Source organism: Petaurus breviceps, unplaced genomic scaffold, assembly GCF_028583685.1.
Source record: "Petaurus breviceps papuanus isolate PSGF00001 unplaced genomic scaffold, PetGlider_PUasm1.0 98, whole genome shotgun sequence".
Classification (NCBI taxonomy): domain Eukaryota; kingdom Metazoa; phylum Chordata; class Mammalia; order Diprotodontia; family Petauridae; genus Petaurus; species Petaurus breviceps.
In genome coordinates this window covers 13,662,889-13,673,323 of record NW_027187460.1, presented here as the reverse complement: position 1 = coordinate 13,673,323, position 10,435 = coordinate 13,662,889, and positions in this window count along the sequence as shown.

Genomic DNA, 10,435 nt, shown 5'->3' with positions numbered 1-10,435 from the left:
TTTTATTCTGTCTGTAATTATGAAAATTTTAAATATCAAATTATAAACTCTATTATGAAATAATTATAAATATTTATTGAGATATTCTGTAAGAATTAAAATTAATCCAGCAAAACCTCATATGCCTACTATTTTTGCACGTATTTATATTAAATTTATATATTTTATAAATTTTGTTGAATATAGGTAACATTTGAATGAAATGAGTTGCAACTTGGAAAGTATTTAACATAATATAATATAATAATCATATGTAAACTTAATTATTATATTGGACTTTTCTATTTGAATAAAAATTTGAAATATTTGGCTCAACACCAGACAAATACACCTTTAAATATGGTTCCAAATCAATTTCATTTCTGTATTTTAATTTAAAGCAGAAATAAAGTGCAAATACTTGCTCAAACAAATATGTGGTAGAAAAAATGGTAGGAGAATTTTACCAGCTTTCTTGCTACAAAAAGGTATTGCTTTTCATTTTTAAACAACTAACCAATGAACAAAAATGAATAGATAGTGGTGATATAAAATAATTACTTTTCTATTGCCTAATGGTAAGCACTGTATTAAGTAATAAAAATACTTAAGTACAATTTTATATATTGCTTTTTTAATCAATTTTTTTCTTTTGTTTTGGAGGACTTTTTGAAGATTTCTTTAAAATTTATTTACTTTTAGTTTATAACATTCAGTTCCACAAGTTCTTGAGTTTCAAATTTTTTCCCCTTCCATTTTCTCCCTCTCCCCCTGCCTCATGGTGGCATGTGATCCAGTATAGGTTCTACATATACCTTCACATTAAATATTAGGCAAGTTGTAAAGAAGAATTATAACCAATTGAATAAAATGAGAAAGAAGGAACAAAGCAAAACAAAAAAAGAGTGAAAGCAAGTAGTTTGTTTCAATCTACATTCAGACACTATAGTTATTTCTCTGTATGTGGCTAGCTCTTTCCATCATGAGTCTTTTGGAGCTGTCTTACAAACCTGCAATGCTGAGAAGAGCCCAGTCTATCAAAGTTAGTCATCACAAATACAGTGTGTCAACTGTAATTGTGTACAAAGTTCTGGTTCTGCTCTCTTCACTCAGCTTCAGTTTATATAAATCTTTCCAGGTTATCATGTAGTTGTCTGCTCCTCATTTCTTATAGGACAATAGTATTCCATTACATGCATATACCACAGATTGTTTAGCCATTCCCCAATTGATGGGCATCCCCTTAATTTCAAATTCTTTGCCACCACAAAAAGAACTGCTATAAATATTTTTGTACATACGGTTCCTCCTCCCACTTGTATGATACCTTTGGGATACAACCCTAGAAGTGGTATTGTTGGGTCAAAGCGTATGCACATTTTTTATGGCCCTTTGGGAATAGTTCCAAATTGCTCTCTACAATGGTTGGATCAATTCACAACTCCAACAACAATGCATCAGTGTTACAATTTTCCCACATTTTCTCTAGCATTTATCACTTTCCTATTTTGTCATGTTAGCCAATCTGACTGGTGAGATGTGGTACCTCAGAGTTGTTTTGATGCATTTCTCTAATCAATAGTGATTTAGAGCATTTTTTCATATGCTTATAGATATCTATAATTGCTTCCTCTGAATACTGCCTGTTCCTATCTTTGACCATTTATCAATTGGGGAATGACTTGTATTCTCATAAATTTTACTCAGTTCTCTGTAAATTTTAGACATGAAGCCTTTATCAGAGTTACTGTTGTAAAAATTCTTTCCTAATTTTCTACTTCCCTCCTAAACCTTGGTTACATTGGCTTTGCTTGTACAAAAACTTTTAAATTAATGTAATAAAAATTATCCATTTTGCATTTTGTAATTTTCTTCTCTATAAATCTGACAGGTAAACTATTCTCCCAGATTACTTATAGTATCAACTTTTATATCTAAATGGTGAACCCATTTTGACTTCATTTTGGTATTTGGTGTTAGATATTGGTCTATGCCCAGTTTCTGCCATATTATTTTCCAATTTTCCCAGCAACTTTTGTCAAATAATACGTTCTTATCCCAGAAACTGGAGTCTTTGGGTTTATCAAAAAATACACTACCAAAGTCATTGACTGCTGTGTTTTATGTACCTAATCTATTCCACTGATCCACCACTCTATTTCTCAACCAGTACCAAGTGGTTTTGATGAGTGCTTCTCTATAATACAGTTTAAAATATGGTATGGCTAATCCACCTTCCCTAGCATTTTTTTTCATTAATTCCCTTGATATTCTGGACCTTTTGTTCTTCCAAATGAAATTTGTTATTATTTTTTCTAGTTCTATAAAATTATTTTTAGTAGTTTGATTGGTATGGCACTAAACAGGTAAATTAATTTAATTAAAATTGTTATTTTTATTATTAAAGAGCCTAACCAGGAGCAACTGATTTTTTCCAATTATTTCGATCTGACTTTATTTGTGTGAAAAGTGTTTTGAAACTGTGTTCATAAAGTTCCTAGGTAAGTTTTGGCAAGTAGACTTCCAAATATTTTATAATGTCTACAGTACCTTTAAATGTAATTCCTCTTTCTATTTCTTGCTGTTGGGCTTCATTAGAAATATATAGGTAGGGGCGGCCAGGTGGCTCAGTGAGTAAGAGCATCAGCTCCAGTGTAGGGATGACCTGGGGATCAAATCCTGGCTCAGATACTTAGCACCACACCCAGAAATAACTGGCCGTGCAACCTTGAGCAAGTTATTTAACCCCGATTGCTTTAAAATATATATATATATATATATATATATATATATATATATATATATATATATATATATATGTGGGATGTCAAGGATTTATGTGGGGTTTTTTATATGCTGCAACTTTGCTAAAGTTATTTATTATTTCAAGTAGTTTTTTACTTGATTCTTGAGGATTCTCTAAGTATATCATTGTTATGGGAATGGAAATTTAATATCTTCCCTTCCCCTAGGCCCTTTGATAGGCTTAAGTGCACCTGGAGGCTGTGGTGGGAGGATTGGTTTTCGAGAATGCTTTTTGATTGGGCAGTGGATCAAGAGTGTCAGAAGAGGGTTGTTACATTCTCTGAGCCAGGAGAAGGCTATATAAACCCTGATGTAAGGCTTTGTTTTGGGGCTCACTTTGAGAAGTGTTCTGTGTTTTGACTAGGCGAGGCTCTGAGCAGCCATTGAGAGCACCCTGGCTTTGAAAACCCAGATGTTGATGCTTCCCTCTCTGGTAACTGTGACTAGGTATGGATGTAATGGTCAGAGAGTTGGAGGACTGTCTGCTTGAAACGTTTTTCTGCCTTCTTGTAACTTCTGCTTGTAACTTGTTTGTATTCTCTGAAGTTTGGGGTGCTGACCTTTTTCCCCTGAACTAGGTAAATGACATATGTTTGATTAAAGCAAGATTGTTTACCCATTTTGAGCTGCTTACCTTTAGAAAAGCAGACCTAAGAACCTGTGTTGGCAGCCATCTTGGGTATGTCAGGGTGCTTGCTGTAACATTCATCATATCATCTGCAAAGAGTGAATAGCTTAGTCCCTTCTTTGCTTATTCTAATTCCTTCAATTTCCTTTTCTTGTCTTATAGTGACAGCTAACATTTCTAGTACCAAATTAAATAATAGGGGGGATAGTGGACATCTTTGTTTCACCCTGATCTTATTGGAAATGCTTCTAGCTTTCTCCATTACATACATATTTCCTGGTGGTTTTAGGTAGATGCTACTTATCATTGTAAGGAAGACTCCATTTATTCCTGTGCTTTCTAGTGTTTTTTGTAGGAAACAATATTTTTGTATAAACTAAACTTTGTTGAGAAAGAAAATTTTCAGAAGTAAGTTTCTTATCTTCTAATACTGGCATATTGACTATGCCTCCACAGAAAGTCTATTGAATGACTAATTGGTGTTGCCAATAATTTTATTTGAAAACCTCCCTAATGGAAGAACAGCAATAGAAATGAAGACCAATTTTAAATCAGAAAAGATCCTCAATGCTACAATCAGAGTCAATATAAGGTTTATTTCTGCAAAATGTTTGTGATGTTCAGTGATCGTTTCAAGATGATTTGTAATAAGCATGTCCAACAATCATGGCAAAGGTTGATTATTTAACTAATGAGGTATTGTCTCTGACATGGTGCTAGAGATGAATAAGGGAACTACTCTGGTTTAGTGTACAGAAAATAATGTGTGTATCTGCATGTGTCTGACCTTCCATTGAGAAACAGATTGTTCTTGAATGTCTAACTCTTGTGGCTGTGGCGGGGGGGGAGGGGAAGGGGAAATTGATAACAAGTTGAAAAACTACAAGAATACATTGCACTGTCATAAGTGATCAGGGTATGATGTAATTACTACACAAATACAAAAACTGTTGTGCACAAAACCACAATGGTTTTGAATCACTGCAGAAACTAATCTATAATGCTTAAAATATCCACAAGCTTGCTTCCACAGAGTAAAGATAGTAAATAGGCAAAAATAATAAAAGTATATAGCCAATTATTAATGGCTTAAGTTACTATTATTTTTTTTAACACAGACCCCTTGAAGGATTATTTAAAATCTTCCAAGGGAGTTCCCAAATTACTAAATTGGATTCACCATATTAGAAGATCACAATACTTGAGGGAAATGGAAGGAAGCAAAGTCTGGGCAGGAAGGAGAATCAATTACTAGAAAAATGAGGAGAGTTTGAATTTTATAAGGATTCTGAGGTGCTGGCAGCACTTGGAGTCTTGTGGCTGCTTGCCACAAGATTTAGATTTAGAAGTGGATGGTCAGTCAGTTAAGTAAAACTGATTGAGAAGAAAGTACTTTGTCAATCTTGAAGTGCTATAGAAATGTGAGCTCCTATTAAATTCAAACACTTAATATCTCTTTGGGTAGAAATATGTATTATCAAAGTAGAAAATCTTCTTTATAAAGCAAGAATTAACATTTATAATAGAAATATAAGGAAAACTACTAAAATGTATGTCCTGGTTGAGGGACGGAGTCAAGATGGCAGAGTAGAAATAGGACTTCCGCATAGCTCAGGCTCCCACCTCCTCCAATTCATGTAAAAAATGACTCTAGACAAACTTTGGAGCTACAGAACCCACAAAAAGACACAGATAACCTAACATCCCGCTAAGGACAGCCTGGCAGGCTGGCAGGAAGTGGCCAGCTCAGCACTCTGGTAGACAAGCACAGCTCCATGAGGCTAAGGTTATAGCCTCAGTGTGGCATGACCAGAAGCTGACTGGAGGGACTTCAGATCACTAGCAGCAGTGGCAGTTTCCAGAATTATCAACACATACATGCCAATGACAAAGTAAGAAGTCAGTGCAGTGTGGAATTTGGGACCTGGGAATTCAGGAGTGAGATAGGCCTTTGCCCCTGGAGTAAGAAGAGGCTGAGGCACCACGGCCATGCAGCTGCTGCTTCATGACTGCTTCAGAGCGCCTGGTGTGCAGATTTTAGGGGGATCAAGTGACCGCTCTGAGGGGTAGTCACTCTTTCTTTAACCTGCATGGATCTGGATGGCTGTCCAGGGTGGAGGTCCTGGGGTGTGTGAGCAATCTGCCAGAGTGTGTGGAGGCTTCAGAGTGGGCACCCAACTAGTACCTCTAGCAGCTGCGAAAACCCCGTTTGGGATAAAGCTCCTGTTTCTGGTAGCAGAGGTCTACTGTGGCAAAAAGCTCAAAAGTCAAGTAACTGAGTGTCAACATGAGCAAGCAAAGGAAGCAAAGCAAACAGAGCTATCCACCTTTACATTCCTTTTTTATTTTTGTTTTTTTAGTTTACACAATTCAATTCCACAATTCTTTGAGTTTCACATTTTGTCCCACTCCCTCCCCGCCCCCTCTCCAAGGCGGCATACAGTCAAGTATAGGATCTGTAAATACTTTCACATTATACATTAGTCAGGTTATAAGGATGGATTATACCAGCTGGAATGAAAAATGGTAAAGAGGACATAAAACCAAATAAGAGAAGGAAAAAGATCAGGTATTTTGCTTCCACCTGGATATAAACTCAGTTCTTTCTAGTTCTTTCTCTGGATGCACATATTTCTCTCCATCATGAGTCTTTTGGGATTGACTTATATCACTGCATTGCTGAGAAGAGTCCAGTCAATCAAAGTTGGTCATCACATATACATTGTGTCTGTAATTGTGTACAAATTTCTCCTGGTTCTACTCTTCTCACTCAGCATCAGTTTGTGTAAGTCTTTCCAGGTAAATATGAAGACCGTCTGCTCCTCGTTTCTTATAGCACAATAATATTCCATAATATGCATATACCACAACTTGTTCAGCCATTCCCCAATTGATGGGCACACCCTTAATTTCCAGTTCTTTGCCACCACAAAAATAGCGGCTATAAATATTTTTGTACATATGGGTCTTTCATCTCTATGATCTCTTTGGGATATAACCCTAGGAGTGGTATTGCAGGATCAAAAGGTATGAAAGTATTTATAGCTCTTTGGGCATAAATCCAGATTGCTCTCCAGAAAGCCTGGATCAGTTCACAACTCCACCAGCAGTGCATTAGTGTTCCAATTTGCCCACATCCTCTCCAGCATTTGTTGTTTTCCTGTTTTGTCATCTTAGCCAATCTGCCTGGTGAGATGTGGTACCTCAGAGTTGTTTTGATTTGCATTTCTCTAATCAATAGTGAATTAGAGCATTTCTTCATGTGCTTATAGATAGCTTTAATTTCTTTCTCTGAAAACTTCCTGTTCATATCCTTTGACCACTTGTCAATTGGGGAATGACTTGTATTCTTATAAATTTGACTCAATTCTCTGTATATTTTAGAAATGAGTCCTTTGTCAGAGCCATAGGTTGTAAAGATTTTTTCCAATTTCCCATCTCCCTCTTAATCTTGCTTACATTGGCTTTGTTTGTACAGAAGCTTTTCAATTTCATGTAGTCAAAATTATCCATTTTACATTTTATGATGTTCTCTAATTCTGGTTTAGTCATAAAGAATTTCCCTCTCCACAAGTCTGACAGGTAAACTATTCCTTGTTTTAGGAGACTGCTTACAGTATCAATTTTTATACCTAGACCATGCACCCATTTAGACTTGATTTTAGTATATGGTGTTAGATAACGGTCTATGCCCAGTTTCTGTCATACTATATTCCAGTTTTCCCAGTAGATTTTGTCAAATAGTGAGTTCTTATCCCAAAAAACCAGGGTCTGGGGGTTTATCAAACAATAGATTACTATAGTCATTGACTTCTGAATCTCATGTGCCTGATCTATTCCATTGATCCACTCCTCTATTCCTCAGCCAGTACCAAGTAGTTTTGATGACTGCTGCTTTATAATACAGATTGACATCTGGTGTAGCTAGTCCACTATCCCTAGCATTTCTTTTCATTAATTCCCTTCATATTCTGGACCGTTTATTCTTCTAAATGAATTTTGTTACTATTTATTCTAGCCCCATAAAGTAGTTTTTTGGTAAATTAATTGGTATGGCACTAAATATATAATTTAATTTAGGTAAAATTGTCATTTTTATTATGTTAGCTTGACCCAGCCATGAGCAATTGATATTTTTCCAATTGGTTAGATCTGACTTTATTTGTGTGAAAAGTGTTTTGTAGTTATGGTCATATAAGTCCTGGGTTTGTTTTGGCAGGTAGATTCCCAAATATTTTATAATGTCTACAGTAACTTTAAATGGGATTTCTCTTTCTATCTCTTGTTGTTGACTTTCATTGGAAATATATAGGAATGCTGAGGATTTATGTGGGTTTATTTTATATCCTGCAACTTTGCCAAATTTATGTATTGTCTCAAGTAGTTTTTTACTTGATTCGCTAGGATTCTCTAAGTATATCATCATATCATCTGCAAAGAGTGATAGCTTGGACTATTCTTTGCCTAATTTGATTCCTTTGATTTCTTTTTCTTCTCTAATTGCTACTGCTAACATTTCTTGTACCAGATTGAATAAGAGGGTGATAGTGGACACCCTTGTTTCACCCCTGATATTATGAGAAATGCTTCTAGCTTCTCCCCATTACATATAATACTTGCTCATGGCTTTAAATAGATGCTACCTATTATTTTAAGGAAGGCTCCATTTATTCCTATACTTTCTAATGTTTTTAATAGGAATGGATGTTGTATTTTGTCAAAAGCCTTTTCTGCATTTATTGAGATGATCATGTGGTTTCTGCTAGTTTTGTTGTTGATATGATCAATTATACTGACGGTTTTCCTAATATTAAACCATCTTGCATTCCTGGAATAAATCCTACCTGATCAAAGTGTGTTATTCTTGGGATAAGTTGCTGTAGTCTTTTTGCTAGTATTTTATTTAGAATTTTTACATCTATATTCATGAGGGAGATTGGTCTATAATTTTCTTTCTTTGTTTTATCTCTTCCTGATTTAGGTATCAGTACCATATTTTGTCATAAAAAGAATTTGGTAGGACTCCTTCTTCACTAATTTTCCCAAATAGTTCGTAGAGTATTAGAATCAATTGTTCTTTAAATGTTTGATAGAATTCACTGGTGAATCCGTCTCACTCTGGAGATTTTTTTCCTAGGGAGTAGACTGATGGCTTGTTCAATTTCTTTTTCTGAGATGGGATTATTTAAGTAATTTTCTTCCTCTTCAGTTAATCTGGGCAACTTGTATGTTTATAAATATTCATCCATTTCCCTAAGATTGTCAAATTTATGTGCATACAATTGGGAAAAATAATTCCTAATAATTGTTTTGATTTCCTCTTCATTGGAGGTAGATTCACCCTTTTCATTTTTGATACTGATAATTTGGTTTTCTTCTTTCTTTTTTTTATCATATTGACTAAGGGTCTATCAATTTTGTTGTTTTTTTCGTAAAACCAGCTCTTGATTTTATTTATTAATTCAATAGTTTTCTTAATTTCAATTTTATTAATCTCTCCTTTGTTTTTCAATATTTCTAATTTAGTATTCAATTGGGGATTTTGAATTTGTTCTTTTTCTAGGTTTTTTAATTGCATGCCCAATTTGTTGAGCTCCCTTTTCTCTAATTTAACCATGTATGCACTCAGGGATATAAAACTTCCCCTAAGAACTGCCTTTAATGTATCCCACAAATTTTGGTATGTTGTCTCATTATTATCATTTTCTTGAATGAAATTACTGATTGTATCTATAATTTCTTGTTTGACTCACTAATTCTTTAGGATTAAATTGTTTAATTTCCAATTAGTTTTTAGTCTGTCTTTCCCTGACCCTTTATTGCATATCATTTTTATTGCATCATGATCTGAGAAGGATGCATTTAATATTTCTGTCTTATTGCATAGAATTGTGAGGTTTTTATGCCCTAGAACATGGTCAATTTTTGAGTATGTGCCATGAACCGCTGAGAAGAAAGTAAATACTTTTTTATCCCCATTCAGTTTTCTCCAAAGATCTATCATACTTATCCTCTCTAAAATCCTGTTCACCTCCTTAATTTCTTTCTTGTTTATTTTGAGGTTGGATTTATAAAGTTCAGAGAAGGGGAGATTAAGGTCTCCCAGTAGTATAGTTTTGCTATCTATTTCTTCCTCTAATTCCTTTACCTTCTCCTCTAGGAATCTGGATGCTACACCACTTGGTGCATATATGTTAAGTAATGATATTGCTTCATTCTCTGTGGTGCCTCTCAACAGGATATAGTTTCCTTCCTTATCTCTTTTAATTAGATCCATTTTTGCTTTTGCTTTATCTGAGATAAGGATTGCTACCCCCTTTTTTTTTTACTTTAGCTGAGGCATGATATATTTTACTCCAACCTTTTACCTTTACCTTGTGTGTAACCCTCCATTTCAGATGTGTTTCTTGTAAACAGCATATTGTAGGATTATGATTTCTAATCCATTCTGCTATCCATCTCCATTTTATGGGAGAGTTCATTCCATTCACATTTACGGTTATGATTGTTATCTGTTTCTTTCCCTCCATTCTATTCCCACCCCTGTTAATGTTCACATTTTCCCTCTCTTCTCCCTTCCCCCCCTTAATAGTTTTCCTTTTGACCACCGCCTCCCTTAGTGTTCCTTTATCAGCCCCCCTCCCTTTTCCTCCCTTTCCCCCTTACTGTTTCCCTCCCTACAAACCACTCCCACCCCCCTTTCATAACCCTTTCCCCCTCCTACTGCCTGTAGGATATTTTTATGCTTAATGCAGCATGTTATTTCTTCTTTGCACCAAGAGTGACCGGAACAAATCTCATGCAAAGCTCCTCTCCCTCCCCTTTTTCCCTCTAAAATGATACTTTTTGCATTTCCTCTCCATAGAGTCCTATGCTTAACCAGTTATTATTCCCTCCTTGTACCATAACCAATAAGGGAAAGCTCATATGCTTCCCAACTCCCTCCTTTTTTTCCCTCTGCTATACAGTTTTTATGCCTCTATGTGTGGCATAATTTACCCTTTTCCACTTCATCCATTCCCT